General features: G+C 40.7%; 1 protein-coding gene across 1 annotated transcript in view; it reads right to left on the bottom strand.

Annotated features, from left to right (window-relative positions):
* TRPA1 (transient receptor potential cation channel subfamily A member 1) overlaps positions 1-18,999 on the bottom strand; it is a 172,893-nt gene extending 153,894 nt beyond the window's left edge. Inside the window, exon 1 of the mRNA XM_040354407.1 lies at positions 18,824-18,999. The gene's annotated coding sequence lies outside the window, so the exon portion shown is untranslated. The remainder of the gene's footprint in view (positions 1-18,823) is intronic.
* Between the last annotated feature and the right edge of the window lie 677 nt (positions 19,000-19,676).

Genomic DNA, 19,676 nt, shown 5'->3' on the forward strand with positions numbered 1-19,676 from the left:
CCCCACTTTCTTTTATTATTTTTCCCCGTGTGTTGTTTTGTTTGTCACTCTTTTTGTTGGTGCTTGCACTTTATGTGTGGCGAGTAGGGTGCTGGTCCTCGGGCCGGTCTCTGAAAGTCTTGGGAGTTGGTGGACTCGGCCTTCTGGTTAGGTTCACCGGCTCTCATGGGGTCTCCCTTCGGGGGAGCCTCACCGAGGAGGGTTCTGTTTCGGCAGTCCCTCTGAGGATGTTGGGTCCTTGTGGCTTCGGCTGCTTGGGCCAAGATGGGTCCTTGTGGCTTCGGCTGCTTGGACCACAGTTTACTCTTTTCCCTGTCAGGAGCCTAACGCCCCGGGGGATCAGAGACGGGTCCTTTTCGGAGGACCACTGACGTTTGCACCCGTCGCAGTTTTTTGTGATGTCACTCTTTATGTGTGTGCACATTTTTCCCTGCACCGGGTGGAGTTTTTGGGTTGTGTTTTGCACGCCACAGGCTTTTCAATAGAAAAAAAAATCTCCCCGTTCTGCCTAGTGACACTGTCACAGCAAGCCACGCCCCCATACAGTAAGAATCGCGCCTTAGGGAATGCTTAACCCCTACAGCGCCACCTAGTGGTTAACCCCTTCACTGCCAGTGTCATTTTCACAGTAAACAGTGCATTTTTATAGCACTGATCGCTGTAAAAATGACAATGGTCCCAAAAATGTGTCAAAAGTGTCCGATGTGTCCCCCATAATGTTGCAGTCACGATTAAAATTTCAGATCGCCGCCATTACTAGTAAAAAAAAATATTAATGAAAATGCTATAAAACTATCCCCTATTTTGTAGACGCTATAACTTTTGAGCAAACTGATCAATAAACGCTTATTGCGATTTTTTTATATATGTAGAAGAATGTAGAACAATACGTATCGGCCTAAACTGAGGGAAAAAATGTTTTTTTATATCTTTTTGGGGATATTTATTATCGCAAAAAGTTAAAAATATAGATTTTTTTTCTAAATTAACGCTCTATTTTTGTTTATAGCGCAAAAAATAAAAACCGCAGAGGTGATCAAATACCACCAAAAGAATGCTCTATTTGTGGGAAAAAAAGGACGTCAATTTTGTTTTTGGAACCACGTCGCACGACCTTGCAATTGTCAGTTAAAGTGCCAAATCGCAATAAGTGGCCTGTCCTTAAGCTACAAAATGGTCCGGGGCTTAAGTGGTTAAATGCACCGAATTTGAGAACCGAGATATTACATTGTAAAAGAAGCAGTGACATCATCATTGCCTGTACAGAGAGAACAGCTGTGGGAGGAACCCAGAAGGCCCCACCCACTCCAGGCTAAAGGGGGGTGGATATAAGACCAGTCACCCTGCACAAGTAGAGAGAGCAGCAATGAGCGGTCTTTATTACAGGAAGCTCCTATGCAGTAAAGTATCACACTGGATTACTGCACTGATCTGGAAGAAATACACAGAAAACAAACCAAGACTCAAGTAAGAATACTTTTCGCTCTTGTATTTAGACTTATTTGCTTATCCTGAGTAAGGTAAACACTCCCAGTTTCAGAGTACTGATAACAGGAAAGTTTCTCTGTAATAAGATTTATATACTGTATACACAAATAGCCAACTAGAAAAACAAACACGTGACACATGACCGGGAATCCTGCCCACACTATATTCAGTTTACATTCCTGTTATACGGTAAGGCACGAAATGATTACTTACCATTACTCATCATTTATTTCCTTATTAGAGAAAATAAACAACATTAATAACCTGTTCTATTAGCCACCAACGTTTTCTGTGTTTAGTAAGGTTTTTACTCCAGGCAGATAAAAATAAATCATGCTGTTATTTGTTTATGGGAAAAACCATTAAAACATCATTAAAGCCCTATTAAAAAGCTAGTATGTATTAATGTAATGCAGTCAGGCTGAATTATCAGCATTCAGCAATAACTATGTTCTTTTTTCCTGTGCTAACAGTTTGCTAGATCATCGGTAGAAGCTCAACACAAAGTGCAGCAGTCTGAGCTTCCAAGAGTCCAACACACCCCCTGACCAATGCTCCAATCATCAGCACTGTAAAGGAAGTGTGAGCACTGCTGATTGGATCACTGGATAGAGGATGTGTTGGGTTCCTGGAGACCTGTATCACTGCATTGTGTGTGAGAGCAGTGGTCCGGCTCCTCCGCATGCTGCCATCACAGGGTAGATTAACCCGTGCTGTAGCACAAAAAAAAGATGAGCATATTTATGAATGCGGCTTGGCTGTATTACAGTAATACTGTACATATAAAAGTTTTATAAGTACAGTGGAATCTCGGATTGCGAGTAACGTGGTTAACGAGCGTTTCCCAATATAAGCACTGTGATTTTAAAAATCGTAACTCGGTTTGGGAGTGTTGTCTCGCGAAATGAGCACGATTCATGCAAAAGCGGTGTGCAGTACCGCGTTTGATCTGAGGTGGGGGGCGCCTGAGCTGAACGTCACCAATCGCAGCCGATCGGCGCCGTCTGGAAATGCATAGAAAGGCCAGAGGACAGCTTGGCTGACCTTGGCAAATCTCAGGAAAGAAGTCTTTCTGAGGTTTGCCAAGGTCAGCCGAAGTGTCCTTGGGCCTTTTCGGACGTTTTCTAGGAACCCTCCGCCTCAGGCCGAATGCGTGATTGCGTGTCATTGAAGTCAATGCAGAACATATTATTTTCATTTCCATTGACTTCAATGGGGAAACTCGCTTTGATATGCGAGTACTTTGGATTACAAGCATTCTCCAGGAACGGATTATGCTTGTAATCCGAGGTTCCACTGTATTAAAATCAATTGCTGTAGGTACCTGAATTTGATTTAGTGTAAATAATCTATAGAGCAGAGCTTAGACTGGGAGAAAAGTAGCACTTGGAGCCAATAAGGTCAGGGCTGGTACAAGGATTTTTGACACCCTAGGCGACACCTCGTTTTGCCGCCCCTTTTACTTCACCCCCTTTGCCCTGCCCATGTATACCCCACATTTTTTATGAAGCACCAATCAAATGCAGCCTACCAGCGCCCATCAAATTTAGCCTACCAGCACCCATTAATGCAGTCTATCAGCTCCCATCAAATGCAGCCTGCCAGCGCCCATCAATGAATGTTTGCTTGCTTCCATACATTTTGGAGTCAGGACACAGACCTCTGCCACCGCTGCGCCTCTGACACTATGTGCGAATTGAGCAAGTTGAGACTTAGTTGCTTGCTGCAGAGAGATGAGAATAAGAACACCAGTGGCCGGGCTCCCTAGGCAGCAGTACGCCCTAGGCGGCTGCCTAGTTTGCCTAGTGGTAGCACCGGCCCTGAATGGTGTATCCCGGTGCCCATTTGCTGACAGAAAGAGCAAGCAGAGTGAGTAGAGAGATGAGCCCATCAGTCTGCTGCTTATCCTTCACTGTCTACTAACTTTGTTTGCCCTTCCTGTCAGCAAATGGGCACTGGGGTACACCTTATTGGCTCCAAGTGTTACTTCTCTCACAGGAAAAGGCCTAGCTTTAATATTTAATAGACATGCGCATTCGTTATTGTCCAAATGCATTTCCGTCTGACTTTCTGGGATTTTCGTGTTCGTTTTAACAAAACAATATCGAATGCGCAGAATCCGAAATCTGAAAGATCCAAAATAAAAAAATGCTTTATTTTCGTATCTATTATATTTTTGTATCGTTGCGACAACAGTTCGATATAGATAGAAGATTCGACATGGCGTTGACAATAGTGATCTATCGAATAGTGTCTATCGAACCTGCGGTAGAATGTGCCTAACCTAACTCTATAAGTTCAAGATTATTCGACATAGAGAGAAAAGATTTGACATTATAGAGACAATAGTGAAAGAGCTGTTAGTGGTCGCTGCTGGAATGAGTGGGTAGACCGTTCGACGTGAACATAAACAATCATCGTATCATTCGATACAATCAAAAATATGTATAATACCATTCGACATGAAGATTCGACGAAGCAGCTAAAAACATACGATCGCCGCTAAAGGACATTTATGGTCAAATGCTCCGCCCATAGGCTATAGAAGAATTCTAATGTTGTTTGACTACTAGTAATACTAATGTGAATTTTTCATCATGTTGTAGTGTTGTGGCCCTAAGAAAATCATACTTTCTACTTTCTCTCAGTGTTCCATCACATGGTACAGCAGAGGTGATTTTATCAGAAACAAACAAGAAATACTTAGAACGTAGAACAGCCACTTTGTAGATTTGTTATTTTGAAAAGATGCTGTAATTAGCTGTATGCTTGATGTTGCTTTCTAATAACCATCAATATTAGCATGCTACAGCTTCCTACTTGTTAAATATAATCCTTAAAAAATAAGTAGGTTATATCCTAATGCAGCAAATCCTTTTTAGGATTACAAAAAGATAGACAGTCTCCTTATTATATATATATATACTCGCCAGCACACCAGGCGAGTATATATATATATGATTTGCTTTCCGGTTCCCAGCCGGTGATCGTTTCAGCACCCTTTTACTACTTGGCCATTTTGCCGGAAGGTGTGCAATCGGAATATTTTTGAGATTCCTTATTATAACTGTTGGCAGTTGGCAGTGATAGACATAAGGCTATAACTATATAAATAATAGATATAAAGTAATATGTGCTATTAACCACTTCAGCCCTGGACCATTTTGCTGGTCAATAACTGGGCCACTTTTTTCGATTCGGCACTGCGTCGCTTTAACTGACAATTACGCGGTCGTTCGACGTGGCTCCCAAACAAAATTGGCGTTCTTTTTTTCCCCACAAATAGAGCTTTCTTTTGGTGGTATTTGATCACCTCTGCGGTTTTTATTTGTTGCGCTATAAACAGAAATAGAGCAACAATTTTGAAAAAAAATGAATATTTTTTACTTTTTCCTATAATAAATATCCCCCAAAAATATCTAAAAAAAAAAATGTTTTCCTCAGTTTAGGCCGTTACGTATTCTTCTACATATTTTTCGGAAAAACAAATCGCAATAAGCGTTTATTGATTAGTTTGCACAAAAGTTATAGCGTCTACAAAATAGGGGATAGTTTTATGGCATTTTTATTAATATTTTTTTATTTTTACTAGTAATGGTAGCGATCAGCGATTTTATCGGTATTGCGACCTTATGGCGGACACTTCGGACACTTTTACTGTAAAAATGCCACTGGCAGGGAAGGGGTTAACACTAGGGGGCGAGGAAGGGATTAATTATGTTCCCTAGGTGTTTTCTAACTGAAGGGGGGAGTGGGACTGACTAGGGGAAATGACAGATTGCTGTTCATACATTGTATGAACAGACTAACAGTCGTTTCTCCCCCTTGACGCGCCCCTAATGGCTGGAATGCAAAATGACGTATACCTACGTGATTTTGCGCAGCTGAGCCGACCTGCCGCCGTATATATATTAGTGGAGATGTGAAAATTAAAAAAATATATGAATAACATAAATGAACAGAGACATTTGAGTAACACTACCTGTAAGGACACATTTTTAGTGGAGTGAAGAAGGGTTAGAACTCTGGATTATGTTTCTTTGATGTCTGTTCTTGTTCTATGACAACTGCTTCCTTATTTCTTGTATTAGTGTTCAGAGATAGTAAATGTAGTAAAATCTCTACAGTGGGGTCAAAGACAAGACTAAACTCTTGACAGAGATTTAACTATTCCCTCTATCCAAAACAGTTGTTAAAATCAAAAGCTTATTAGGTACAGTATATGCTATTTTATAATTTAATGTTACATACATTTTATACCCTAAAACTGTTGTCAAAGTCAAATTGAACAAGCTGAAGATAGAAGCTGATAGGCTACCATGCACAGTTGCGCCAGTTTTAGCAAATCAACTCTAATGTGGCACATAAAAAAAGATAAAATTATTATTACAGTAAGGTTAGCTGTATCAAAATTCAGCTGGTTCAGCAGACTGGCCAAACTTTGTTCCATGTGTCACTCCCAATCTAATGATCGTCTACTGTCGAGCAGGCTTGTTGGACATTTTTTCTTAAGCAGAGGTTGCAACCGCTGTGTCAGGAAGGCAATAGCCATAGTACAGATGAAGCCTCAAGACTTACACAGGAGTGCAGATGCAGATGTGTGGGTGCCCATTTCTCTGTGCTATTTGTCCATAGTCTGTCACTAATGTTGGTGCCAATTGGACTATTTAAACTGAAACAGTTATATTAGCCAGTGCTGTCTGATCTACAGCTATTACCTGTGTCCCTGTATCTGTTCCTGTGTGAACTTCTGTTATTGACCCAGCTTGCCCTGACCGTGCTTGAACGCTACCTACCCTGACCTTGGCCTGTCTATGGATTTGCTCTGCCTCTTGCTCATCTGCCTGATTCTACATTGCTGACTTTGGCTTGTATCTTGACCATTCTCTGCCTGCCGTTCATGTATGTATGTGACCGTTTGTTGCTGACCTGGCTCATCTGATCTTGCATCTGGTTAGGCATCTGTCCTTCTCTGCATGCTACCTGGTCCCTTGCTGGTCCTTCATGCTAGCTGAACAGAAAGAAGAATACAAAATCCATCTATGGCCAGCCTAAGCCTAAATGATAACAGATGAAAAACAAAAGGATACATAACTGGAAATCGGAACCTCAATAGCATTACTGCCATTGTTTACTTTGTAATGTCAAAATACAAAACCATTGTATTGGTCTTTCATTTTACTGCCTAATACTTTTGACCACAAAATAGTGTTATCAGTGTAATTTGTTAAATAATACCGTGAGAAAGAGCAGTGTAAAATGTAGTTCTATTGTTACACGTGTAATTCCTGTTGGCATCTTCAAATGTATAACAGTGATGACATTTATTAAATCATCACCTTTTGTTCCTACAATATTAATACAGTGTCTCTGTGTACATATATAAATTATCAGATCGAGTAAAAATGTGTCACTTTGCCAATAAGATGTCTAAAAGGACTTATATTGAAATACGGGACTATGGGTTTGTTTTCTTAAAACTGGAGAGTGCAAAATCTGGCGGAGCGGTGCATGGTAGCTATTCAACTTCTGAGTTTTATTGTTAAAGCTTAAAGTGGAGGTTCCCCCTAAAAAAAAATTCTAACAATACATTCGGAAGACTGGTTACACTGCGGTTAGGCTGTTTTTTTTTGTACATACCTCGATCTTGCTGTTTCATCCCTCGGCTTCCGGGTATGATTCTTTCGGGTCTGGGCGTTCCTAGTTGATTGACGTTCCTTCGACCGACGCATATTTGACGTCACGACTTTCCGAAAGAAGCCGAACGTCGCTGCGCAGGCGCCGTATAGAGCCGACTCTATACGGCGCCTGCGCAATGACGTTCGGCTTCTGTCGGAAAGTCGTGATGTGCAGTATGCGCCGGTCAGAGGAACGTCAATCAACTAGGTCCAGCAAGAATCATACCCGGAAGCCGAGGGATGAAACGGCGAGATCAAGGTATGTACGAAAAAAAAAAAAAAACAGCCTAACCGCAGTGTAACCAGTCTTCCGAATGTATTGTTAGAATTTTTTTTTAGGGGGAACCTCCACTTTAATTGAACAAGCTGAAGTTAGAAGCTGATTGGTTTCTATGTACAGCTGCATCAGATTGTGTACTCTCCAGTTTTAGTAAATCAACCCCTATTTGTGGACTCTATGGGGTTGATTCACTAAAACAGGAGAGTGCAAAATCTGGGGACTCTCTGCATGGTAGCCAGTCAGATTAAGTCTAACTTCAGCTTGTTCATTTAAGCTTTGGAAAAAAAAAACTGAATGCTTTTTTAAAGGTTTTTATGCTGCACTGCACCAGATTTTGCACTCTCCAGTTTTAAAAACCTGTGGGCCCAATTTACAGAAAATAATGCACAAAAGCAATGAGAAATCTCTTTGAACAATGAAATTATGCCTTTTACCGGTTCACATAAGTACCTGGATGTTAGCCCAGGGAATGCAAACTCTTAACAGGTCTAGTAAAGCATACATTCTTGTTAAATGGATTGCGGTTTCCACTTGAACATAGAGAAGGCTGTTTTTGTGGCTTATATGCATATATATTGCATGATGAAATGTGTGTGTTAAGGTTTTAGCTGCTTACATGCTATCATTTCCCATCCAACCCACATTTCTGCTGGTCTTCTTTCATAGTCTTATGTAATACAACATCACAATTGTACACGGTAAGGGCAGCAATAGACAGAACGACATTTGAATAGCTCAGCAGGAACTGACCAAATTTTGATCCGTTTATGGTCAGGCTGGTTGTACTGAAGTCATTCATTGATAGACTACAGTACAACCAGCCTGCCATGGTTGAAGGAAAGAAAGTAAGACGATTCTATAAAATACTCACATAGATGATGGGAGTATAGCAGAGGCTGAACTATCTTTTTTTGCTAGTAAAGTGTAATAAATACATAGCTTTGGAATTTTGAACCACAAAGACTGTAATTAAATAAAAAACTTTAAACATAAAAAAGAATATTAGGCAAACATTGTTTCTATATCTCTACAGCAATGCTAGTCACACTTTTGCAAACGACTGTAGAGTGTAAAATATGGTGCAGTTCTGCACAGAAATCAACCTGCTTAAAGCTTAAAGGGGCTGTAAAGGTAATTTTTTTTCCTAAATAGCTTCCTTTACCTTAGTGCAGTCTTCCTTCACTTACCTTATCCTTCGATTTTGCTTTTAAATGTCCTTATTTCTTCTGAGAAATCCTCACTTCCTGTTCTTCTGTCTGTAACTCCACAAAGTAATGCAAGGCTTTCTCCCTGGTGTGGAGTGTCGTGCTCGCCCCCTCCCTTGGACTACAGGAGAGTCAGGACGCTCACTAACACACAGCTCCTTTCTCTATCTGCAATGTAGAGAGCGTCGTGACTCTCCTGTAGTTCAAGTGAGGGGGCAAGCATGACACTCCACACCAGGGAGAAAGCCTCTCATTACTGTGTGGAGTTACAGACAGAAGAACAGGAAGTGAGGATTTCTCAGAATAAATAAGGACATTTAAAAGCAAAATCGAAGGATGAGGTAAGTGAAGGAGGACTGCACTAAGGTAAAGGAAGCTATTTAGGAAAAAAATGGTACCTTTACAACCCCTTTAAGTGAACAAGCTGAAGTTAGGGCCCTTTAACACCAGCGTTTTTGGATGAAATACAGACATACATGTATCCCTAAGGGATCGCGGATGTCAGCGGATGAACATCTGCTGACATCTGATCTCATCGGTCCCCACTATGGTCCGTTTCTGCAGATGGAGGAAAATCCTATTTTTCCATCCGTCTATGGATCGGATGAACATAGACAGACGGTCCGTGTTCATCCAATCCCTCCATAGAGGAGAGCGGACATCTGACAGGGTGCCCTGTCATCTGCCGGCTTAGTGGGGATCAATGGAGCGATCCCCGCTGAGCAAGTGGATGATAAAGGTAAGGATCCTCATGGGATCCGTACAAACACATGTTTGTTTGTGGTTCAATAAGATCATTTTTATTATACTTGTTATGCCCCGTACAAACGATCGGCTTTCCTGTCAGAAAAAAGTTGGATGGTTTTTCTGATGGAATTTCTCTCAAGCCTGCCTTGCATACACACGGTCACACAAAAGTACGGTGACCTTTTGACTGCCAATAACGCGGTGACGTAAAAGACTACGATGAGCCAAGAAAATGAAGTTCAATGCTTCTGAGCATGCGTCAAATTGTTTACGAACATGCGTAGGAATTTTGCGTGTTGGGATTTGTACACTTAAATGGAAATTCCGATCTTGCTCTCTATCTTTTTCCAGCAGTTTTTTCTGTTGGAAAAAGTCTGATGGAGCATACACACGGTTGGGATTCCCGACCAAAAGCTCTCATCAGACTTTTTCCAACAGGAAAACCAATCGTGTGTACAGGGCATAAGACACCTAGTGCAAGGCCACTTACATTTTATTGTAATTTACACATATTGGACACTGACTTTGGGATGGAATTTAATCCAAAATAATTTCAATAAATATCTTGTCAAGGGGGACCAACAAGACTCACACTTGTGGTAAAGGCACTTCCCATGGGAAAAGGGCCCATTGATAGTCTAAGAATCTTCAGGGGGATAATATCTTCTGTAACAGGATTGTTAACTGGCCAAAAGATCACAACAAAAAGCAACTGCAACAGGGTAAAAAATGGCAAAGAGCAAGCACACACTGCAGAATAATACAATACAGATTATGAAATCTGCACACACATAGACTCTTAACAGCAAGCTCAATCAGGTTAACATGGCTGCAAGCATATTCTCTATAAAACTCTTGACTGACAGAGTCTAGCTGAGAAATATGAGTTCAGTAAAACAGTTCAGAACACAAATGGCTACGATTTCTCGTGAACAGCATCCCTATCAGTGAAGTCCAGGGTAGCTCTTGTAAAACAAGTGAACAACTGGAGAGATTCCAGGCCAAAAGACAGAGCCACCTCACTGGAAATACAGCAATTTGGTAGCATTTGTGGGGGGTTCTCCCCACAGTACTATAGCTGGGTTCTCTGGTGAAGTTGTATGCTATTAGGCTCCTGTCCACACAACAGTTGAGACAGCGGAATGCCTATCACTTGGCTGAATATCACTTTCTCAGATACTTCTTTATCAGAATTTGGCCTCTCTGAGCTGCTGGGGGATGAGAAGAAGAGAAATCTTTCCAGGACATGTCCAGGAACCCAGGAATTGTAGAAAATCATTGACAACCGGGTTATACTGCGCCCTACAGAAGACTGAGACACTAGCAAGCAGTGGTGGCCACTCTATTAGGGGCGCCCCCCTAATCTATGCACCTGGATGTGCCGGAGGCTCTAATTGGCTTAAAAAAAGGGTGGGCTTATATTCGCTATTGTCTTCCTGCTTTTTCACCCAGCCAATCAGAAGGCAAGTCTTAAGACCCGATTGGCCAAGAGGAGAAGCGACTGTATTGACAGCCAAGGAGGAGATGCAGGGCAAAGCTGCTGAGGAAGAGAAACAGGGGGAAGCCACCAAAGCTACCTGCGACCTAGATGGGGTAAGTGCATGGCTGGTGGGCTGACGGGAGAGCGACAGGGGGGGGGGGGGGGGGGGGGGGGGTGGTTTGACGATTAACCGAGCGATGGGGCTGGAGGGTTTGACTGATGGATGAACTGGATGGGGGTGGTGGTGGGTAATTTGTTTGGTTCCCACCCAAAAAATGGAGCACCAGCAACCACTGCTAGCAAGCAAGAAACATTAAGCTAGCTCCCTGTATAATCCCATCTCCAACTGTCATGCCTCAGTTTTCTGAGTAAGAAGTATACAAGACAAACAACACAGAGGAGCAGAACACATGTCTCTCAATGAACTTAAAAAAAAAAAAGAATTTACGCTAAGTACAAAAATCATATTATTGTCCATTAAGGGATACAGGAATTGTAGATAATTTTAGACTATTGGGACATTTAAAAGCAGGTCAACTGAGGCACTAGCAACTGGAAAACCTAAACAATGTGTATATGATACTATAAAAATTGCTGAATAGATCAACAACTATACAGTAATAAAAGGCTGGGTGGAGAGGGTACTGAGACACACATAGGTGTTACAGAAAAAAATCACTGCAAGGAGAAAAACTGTACGTTAGGAACTATAGAATTCAACAGTGTAATGAAACGGGCTCCTTTCACATGGGTGGAACAATTGGGTCTGCCTGTCAAATTTTTAGGTGGACCCAATCAGATCATCCATTGTCTTCTATGGAGCAGTGGATGTCAACGGACATGGTCCATTAATAATGCCAACATCCGATCCAATCCTATCCGCTAAAAAAGTCTGTTTCCACCCAACCATCCATAGAGGAAAGTGGGCTGATCAGACACTAACCTGTCAACCTGTCATCCACCTTCCCAGCGGGGATCAGCGGAGAGGTCCCCGGCTGCGCAGGTGGATCCGCTGGCAAACTCTGCCAGTCTGGAAGGGACCCTCAAATAACAGTCCACCAGAATACAGATGGGAACAATGCAACATCTGCAAAAGCAAAAGAAAAAGACATAGTAAGAAGCAACAATGTGGTGAACAGTAGAAAATGTGAAAATGTGTCCAATAGCAAATAAATTAACTAGAAACTGTAGAAAACACTCAAGCCTAGCATGCCTGACATTTGAGAGGAAGCCTGTATAGATAGGAACATCTAGGCAACTAGTCTGGTGAGCTGATAAAGGCACAATAGGACTCCAGGGACTGCAGGTCATAAACCCTTGACTGCAGGGAGAGGAGAACCTATAACAAGAAGTTTACTATTAATGAAAAAATATATAAACTTTAAATAGAACTGCACTTGAACCCTTTCCTAAAGCAAGAATAGAGACACTCCTATATAAAAAAAAAAGGTATGGACAGAAAATAAAAGGACAAGAATGGAGTCTGTCTATAATTTTTTTTTCCCCCCAAGAGTGAAAAGAGGGAGTGGAAAGCACACAGCAGACTTGTTTTTGATCACAAGATTATATGATTATATGATTATACCAGTTAAATCAAAGGTCATAAACAGGCTAGCAAGAATTATATATACCTGAGTTCCCCCATCTAGAGTTTCTAGTTGGGGCTTTGTCTTCTTCTAGATAGGGGGAACCCAGGTATATTATAATTCTTCTAGCCTGTTTATGACTTTTATGATATTGACCTCTGATTTAACTGGTATAACTATGGATTTAACTCCACTGGGGGGCTGTGACCATCGAGGCCCTTCAGGTCTATAGGGGCAATTTTCTCAAATTGAGGACTAGGGGTGTAGTTTGGAAAATATAAGCTCCCGATGATATTATTATGACAATTTGGGAACATTTTTGACATGCTGCTGTAGATGCTTAGAATATAGAGATAATAGATCACTGTCCTTTTTGACAAATAGATATACCCCTTTATTTCTACTGAGCCATACTATTATTTTTCCTTCTTTACTTTCAGCCGATATATACTATATATGATACACAATTAGTCTTATAGAGAGGTTCCGTCTTATTTCCCTATGGTGATTTGGAATGGACTAACTTTGGAGGAGCTGACCTATCTGTTCCAGAAAGCCTATAATTGGTGGTTGTGTATATGATTTTGTCTATGATTGTTTTGCATGCAAAGTACAGGCAGTTAATATTATTTGCTCTCTAACAAGGAAAAAAAAAAAAAACTGTATTGGATATTTCTTATTATACTGTTGTCTTTATGACTATATTGTTTACTATTATAGAGCTTGACTGTTGCTATCTTCCTAATGAAGCGGGCATGGACCTGTGAAATGTGTCAAAATCACAGCAAGCATTTCATCGCCCAAGTCTGAAAGGAATGATGAGTGAAGACATATGAGTGTCTTATGTACTTGTATTGGTTAAATGTAATTGTGTTATCTTTTTAAAACATCATATATGTTTTTAATATTGGTAGAATAAAATATTGATTTTTTTATACAAGCATGTGGTACCTTTAACCACTTGAGGACCGCCGCACGACGATATACGTCGACAAAATGGCACGGCTGGGCACAAGGGCGTACATGAGCCCAGCGCGCCGCCGCCGGCGTGCTCGCGACCCGGTCCTCTTTTCAGTGACCGTCCCCACGGGAACAGCGGACCCGACCGCCACCGGTGTCCCACGATCGGGTCACAGAGAGGAAGAATGGGGAGAGGTAAGTGTAAACAAACCTCTCCCCGTGCTTCCTAGTGTGGCTGTCACTGATCGTCTGTTCCCTGTGTTAGGGAACGACGATCAGTGATGTCACATGCATAGCCACGCCCCCCAACAGTAAGAACATTCCCTTAGGGCACACTTAACCCCTACAGCGCCCTTTCCTGGTTAACCCTTTCAATGCCAGTGTCATTTTTACAGTAACCAGTGCATTTGTATAGCACTGTTCGCTGTAAAAATAACAATGGTCCCAAAATAGTGTCAAAAGTGTCCGATGTGTCCGCCATAATGTCGCAGTCACGACAAAAATCTCTGATCGCCGCCATTACTAGAATTTTTTTTTTTATAAAAATGCCATAAAGCTATCCCCTATTTTGTAAATGCTCTAACTTTTGCGAAAACCAATCAATAAAATTTTTTTGCCTTTTTTTTAACAAAAATATGTAGAAGAATACTTATCGGCCTAAACTGAGGGAAAAAAAATGTTTATATATATATTTTTGGGGGATATTTATTATAGCAAAAAGTAAAAAATATTGAATTTTTGTTTATAGCGCAAAAAATTAAAACCGCAGAGGTGATTAAATACCACCAAAAGAAAGCTCTATTTGTAGGATGACCGCGCAATTGTCAGTTAAAACGACGCAGTGCAGAATCGCAAAAAGGGGCCAGGTCCTTTATCTGCATAATGATCCGGGTCTTAAGTGGTTAAAGTCCTCTTTTCTATAGTTAGGTTTTTTTGTATGAATACATTTTGTAAGGATGTGGTACCGGACATCATATGTCTAAAAATTAGAAGGTCTCCCATTGGATTCCTTCCTTTCATTAGCATATTTAATTCTCAGCAGAGAAGCATGTCCAAGGGGAAAAAGTACCAGAAGGGAAACAATCCTCCTTGAAGTATTGTATCTTATGATATTAAGATACATTCTTGGTTAAAAAGGTTCATAGGTTATATTATGCCAACCTTGGACAATAGAGTACTACTGCCATGGTAGCTGAATTAGTGTGTTATAAATGCCATTGTTCAACATCTCTTGGATTGGAGCGGTGGCTCTTGGCTCGACCACGCAGACCCCCCTTATGGTTCCAGTACTCTCTTTTTTCTCCAATTTATGGGGGTAATCCACAAAAGGGATACGCCGGCGTATCTACTGATACGCCGTCGTATCCCTGTTTCTATCTTTGGAACTGATCCACAGAATCAGTTTCCAAGAGATAGACAGAAGATCCGACATGTGTAATTGAATTACACTGTCGGATCTTAAGGATGCAATGCTAGGCCGGCCGCTAGGTGGCGAGGCCATTGCGGCCGGCCTAGAATATGCAAATGAACACTTACGGCGATCCACGAACGTGCCCGTCGTTCTAATGCTACGTCGTTTACGTCGAGTTACACCGTGTAAAAATAGGGCTGAGTCCTATTTGACTAAGCCCTATTAAGTATGGCCGTCGTTCCCGCGTCGAAAATTCAAACTCTACGTCGTTTGCGTAAGACGTCCGTGAATGGCGCTGGACGCCATTTACGTTACCGTCTAAGCAAATGACGTCGGAGCGACGTCAGTTAGCGCAATTCACGTCGGGTAAGTAACCCGATGGAGCATGCGCAGTACGTCCGGCGCGGGAGCGCGCCTAATTTAAATGGGACTCGCCCCATTAGATTCGGCACGCCTTGCGCCGGACGGATTTGAGTTACACCGCCGCAAATTTCCAGGTAAGTGTGTTGTGGATCGATACCTAACTTAAGAAATTTGCGGCAGTGTAACTTAAATCACTTAAGTTACGTTGCGCTGCGGGGCTGTGGATTTGGCCCTATGTTCTTATAGTTATCGTTATTAATTTCTTTTTTCGTTCTTCTCTGTTATTTGCTATTTTACTATTATGATTTTAAAACTCCCTTTGTATTGTTAATAACTCGTTGCTTCACAGAGGACAGTATATATGTCAGTAGTTACTAATAATTACATAAAACCTCTAAACTTAATAATCTTAATGTCATTAGTGACTAAATAGTATACCATACTTTGTCCACAAATATTTACTTTGTATATTTACATATTGGAATAAGAATATTTGAGCTTCTCTATTTTCAATGTATTTAATGTATTCCCTGTAATGTATATTACACCTTTGTACTCAATAAAATATTTTTGAAAAAAAAAGGTTCATAGGTTTTCTTTATTGGACTATTGTTTCTTTATATCTTAGGCTAAATACATCTTATTGCCTTTAATATGTCTATTTGAACATGAAAACCCACTAAAGGTAACCGTTAATGCTTAATGAGAATCTTACTAACATCTTGGAAAACAGACAATTTAAATTTGAAAAAGTCTGGGCTAAAAAAAAAAAATAAATTGAAGGGATGATGATTGAAGTCAGCAGAGTTTAACCTTATTCACTATGTAAAGAAAAAAAATCCCTTGCAAAGTGAACATCCTATTTGCCTTTAACAAATCAACTTTTATGGCTCTTACTATATTTTCTAATTGATGAGGATGAAGAATGGAGGAGGTTGCTGAGAACATGGAGCATGTGAGGCAATCTGGAGTAAGGTATGTGGTGCTTAGAGCACTCAGCTATAGTCCAGCTGTTGTTTGACAAAATGGGATGCTATAATGTGGTCAAACAGAAATATGTTAGGTACCTCTACCGTTAGAGGACAATTGAAGACAAACATCTAAGTTCCTAGTTGCAACAAATACATGGGAGTTATTTTCTTGAGCTAAAGTTATGTAAGTTAAAGAAGTTGTAAGGGAAAATGTTTTTTCACCTTAATGCAATCTATGCATTAAGGTGAAAAAACATCTGATGCTGCCACCCCCCCCCCCCCCCCCGAGGCCCGTTATACTTACCTGACCCCTTAAAAGTCCCGCGCGGGCGCGATATCCTCTTCGCCGCTCAGCCTGGCCGCTGATTGGCTAGGGCGGATGGATTGAGAGCAGCGCAACCATTGGCTGGCGCTGCTGTCAACCACATACAGTGACGCGGCGCGCCGAGGGGGTGGGGCCGAGTGATACAGTGAGCGGCTATGGCCGCTCGCTGTATCACGGGAGCGCGCCCACAATTAGTGACCACCATGCAAGCTCTCGCATGACTGTGGTGCCTAATTGCGGGGAGGACCAGAGACAGCTGCCGAGGGACCCCAGAAGACATGGATCGGGGGCACTCCTTTAGTGACCCTTTAATGCAGTAGAATTATAAGACCTCAATTGGTCAGTTGGGTAAGAGTTATTTTATATATTTTATTTATTTGGACTACAAATGCATCTCACTATATTTATGATACTTATATGAACTTGCTTCTTCATTTATAAACCCAGCTGTTTACAGGGCAGATACGCCCACTGCAAGCCTGATCTCAGCAGTTGTGGGGCAGCGCAGTATAAAGACACAGGTAAAACAGAAAATATTTTCATCAAAGTTGGGCACATTTACAAGTGGAAAAAATGTGTTTATTTTATTGTCATGAACTTTGGAAGACTTTAAAAAAATAAATGTATTTAACTTACATTCATCTTTCATTTCGATTTAGCTTTTCAGATGTCACTTGTCACCCATATAGAAAACAATGTTTCAATATTTTCTAACAGTATTAATGGTATTCATTTGTATTCTTTGCACTACATATATGTAGAAATTAGAAATGCGTTTACATTGATGTTCAGTAAGAAGTCATTCAATTGTACCGAGCTGAGCCCTCTACAAAATGAACTCATTGGGCCAGATTCAGGTAGCTCGGCACATCTTTGTGCCGGCGTAGCGCATCTCATATGCGCTACGCCGACGTAACTCTGAGAGGCAAGAGCAGTATTCACAAAGCACTCGCTCCTAAACTTGCGCCGGTGTAACGTAAATTGGCCGACGTAAGCCTGCCTAATTCAAAGTAGGAAGGTTGTGGGCGTGATCTATTAAAATGAAACGTGACCCCATGCAAATGATGGTCCGAACGAATGGCGCATGCACCGTACCGTGGACGCATCCCAGTGCGCATGCTCAGAATCACGTCTAAAATACTCCATAAGATACGTCGAATCACTGCCTATGACGTGACGTAACCTACGCCCAGCCCCATTCACGTACGACTTACGTAAACGACGTAAAATACGACAGCTGTTCCGACGTACATACCCTAACATGACTTACCCCTGCTTTATGAGGCTTAACTTTACGTCGGACGTACGCCTTACGTAAACGGCGTAGATTACAGCGACGGGCGCAAGTACGTTCGTGAATCAGCATATCTCGGTCATTTACATATTCGACCCGTAAATCAATGGAAGCGCCCCTTGCGGGCAGCGTAAATATGCGCCCAAGATAGGACGGCGTAGGAGACTTACGTCGGTCGGATCAAGCCAAAATTCAGGCGTATCTTGTTTCCTGAATCAGGCGCATAGATACGACGGCGCATACGTGGACTTACGCAGCGTATCAGAAGATACGTCGGCGTAAGTCCTTTCTGAATTTTGTTTATGTAGAGAAAGTTCTATCAAACTCTTTTTTGTTCAAACTTAAATACAGCTGTTATAGTAAAAAACAAACAAACAGTCGATTAGGTAATTTTAACAACTTTTCACACTGAATCTGGCACTAGTTTTGGAAAATATGAAAAATGTGAACAAATTATTTAATTTAAATTAGATTTACTGAAGAAAACTTTGTATAGGACATTATTGTTTGAGAAATTAATTGACTCTGTTATTCATATTGCATTTAAGTAGTAAATTACATGTCATTACAAATTATATTATAATAAAAAATATTATATTATTTATTTTGTATGTATACTACAATATTCTAAAATTTAATTTTCAAATAACTTCTGTATATTTCCTGTCTTCTAAGCTGCCAGCACCTGCCAGTATTGTGCACACCTTACTATAAATTGTAATTTAAAAAATGCAGTACTGTAAGCACTATCTGCCTCTAACACAATAGAATAATTATTATGTATTTAAGATATATTATTGTGTTAGAGGTAGTTAGTACTTACAGTTCACGCGGTTAGTTACAATTTTAACTATCATCACCATCAAAGATGTCACCACAAAAATAACAGTAACTATTATTATTCAATATATGCAATATTATTGCTAGTATTAGTTCAATTACCATTGATCATAATAAAAGCTGCACATATTTCTATAAAAGTACAAATGTTCTATGGCTAAGCACAAGTAACCCCTCTAGGAAGAGAAAACTTACAGTTGCAGCAGTCTGTGGATTTTATCCTGTTCTCCGGCTGTTTTTAGAAATACAATTCCAAGCATAAAATGCTTCCTCTTGCACAGATCGTCCTCTTTTATAGGGCTGCACTGTCCATCAGTCCGAGTCATTGATGGTGTCACAGTGTGAATCATTCATGTCAATATTTTTCCTCTGTGTTTGAGATGCCTGTTTTACAAACAAGATAGGAGGAGGTGTATAAAAAGGGAGGCACTTACAAGTCTTGGGAGAAAATGATGCATTTCCATTATGACTTTTCAATGTTCTTTTTAAAGTACAGGCCCTCGTTAAAATTACTTTTAATGGATTATAGTGTGGATGGTTTGTGTTAGAGATACTTAAGAGGAATATTTGATGTATTATTTGTTAGAATGCAAGATAATGGTCTATAAATGCAACATTTTGTGTATTTTAGGTCCTATTTTTTTTCCTAATCTATTTGAAGAGGTGGTTTATTAGTTACAAAAGTGTTTGTTGTTGAAGATATAGTAATTGAAAGTAGGCACTTAGAACTAGAGAAATAATATCTATTTATAGGATTGCAATAATCATTGAGGCATTGAAAACCAACATGTTTACCCAAGTATGTATTGTTGTAAGTGGGTGATTGGCAAATAGGTACGTGGCTTGTAGAAATGAGAGGGTGAAATCAGCAAACTTATGTTTGCCACAAAATGACCATTTTTTTTTCTATTAAATTAGCCCCCAACTTCACCATGTGACACTGCAAGACAAAATTAGGTTACAAAAGACTTTACAGCTTTATAAAAAAAAGCCTAGTTACTCCCCATCACTGAGTGACATACATTTGTCACTCACATTGCCTTGTTTA

Source organism: Rana temporaria, chromosome 5, assembly GCF_905171775.1.
Source record: "Rana temporaria chromosome 5, aRanTem1.1, whole genome shotgun sequence".
Classification (NCBI taxonomy): domain Eukaryota; kingdom Metazoa; phylum Chordata; class Amphibia; order Anura; family Ranidae; genus Rana; species Rana temporaria.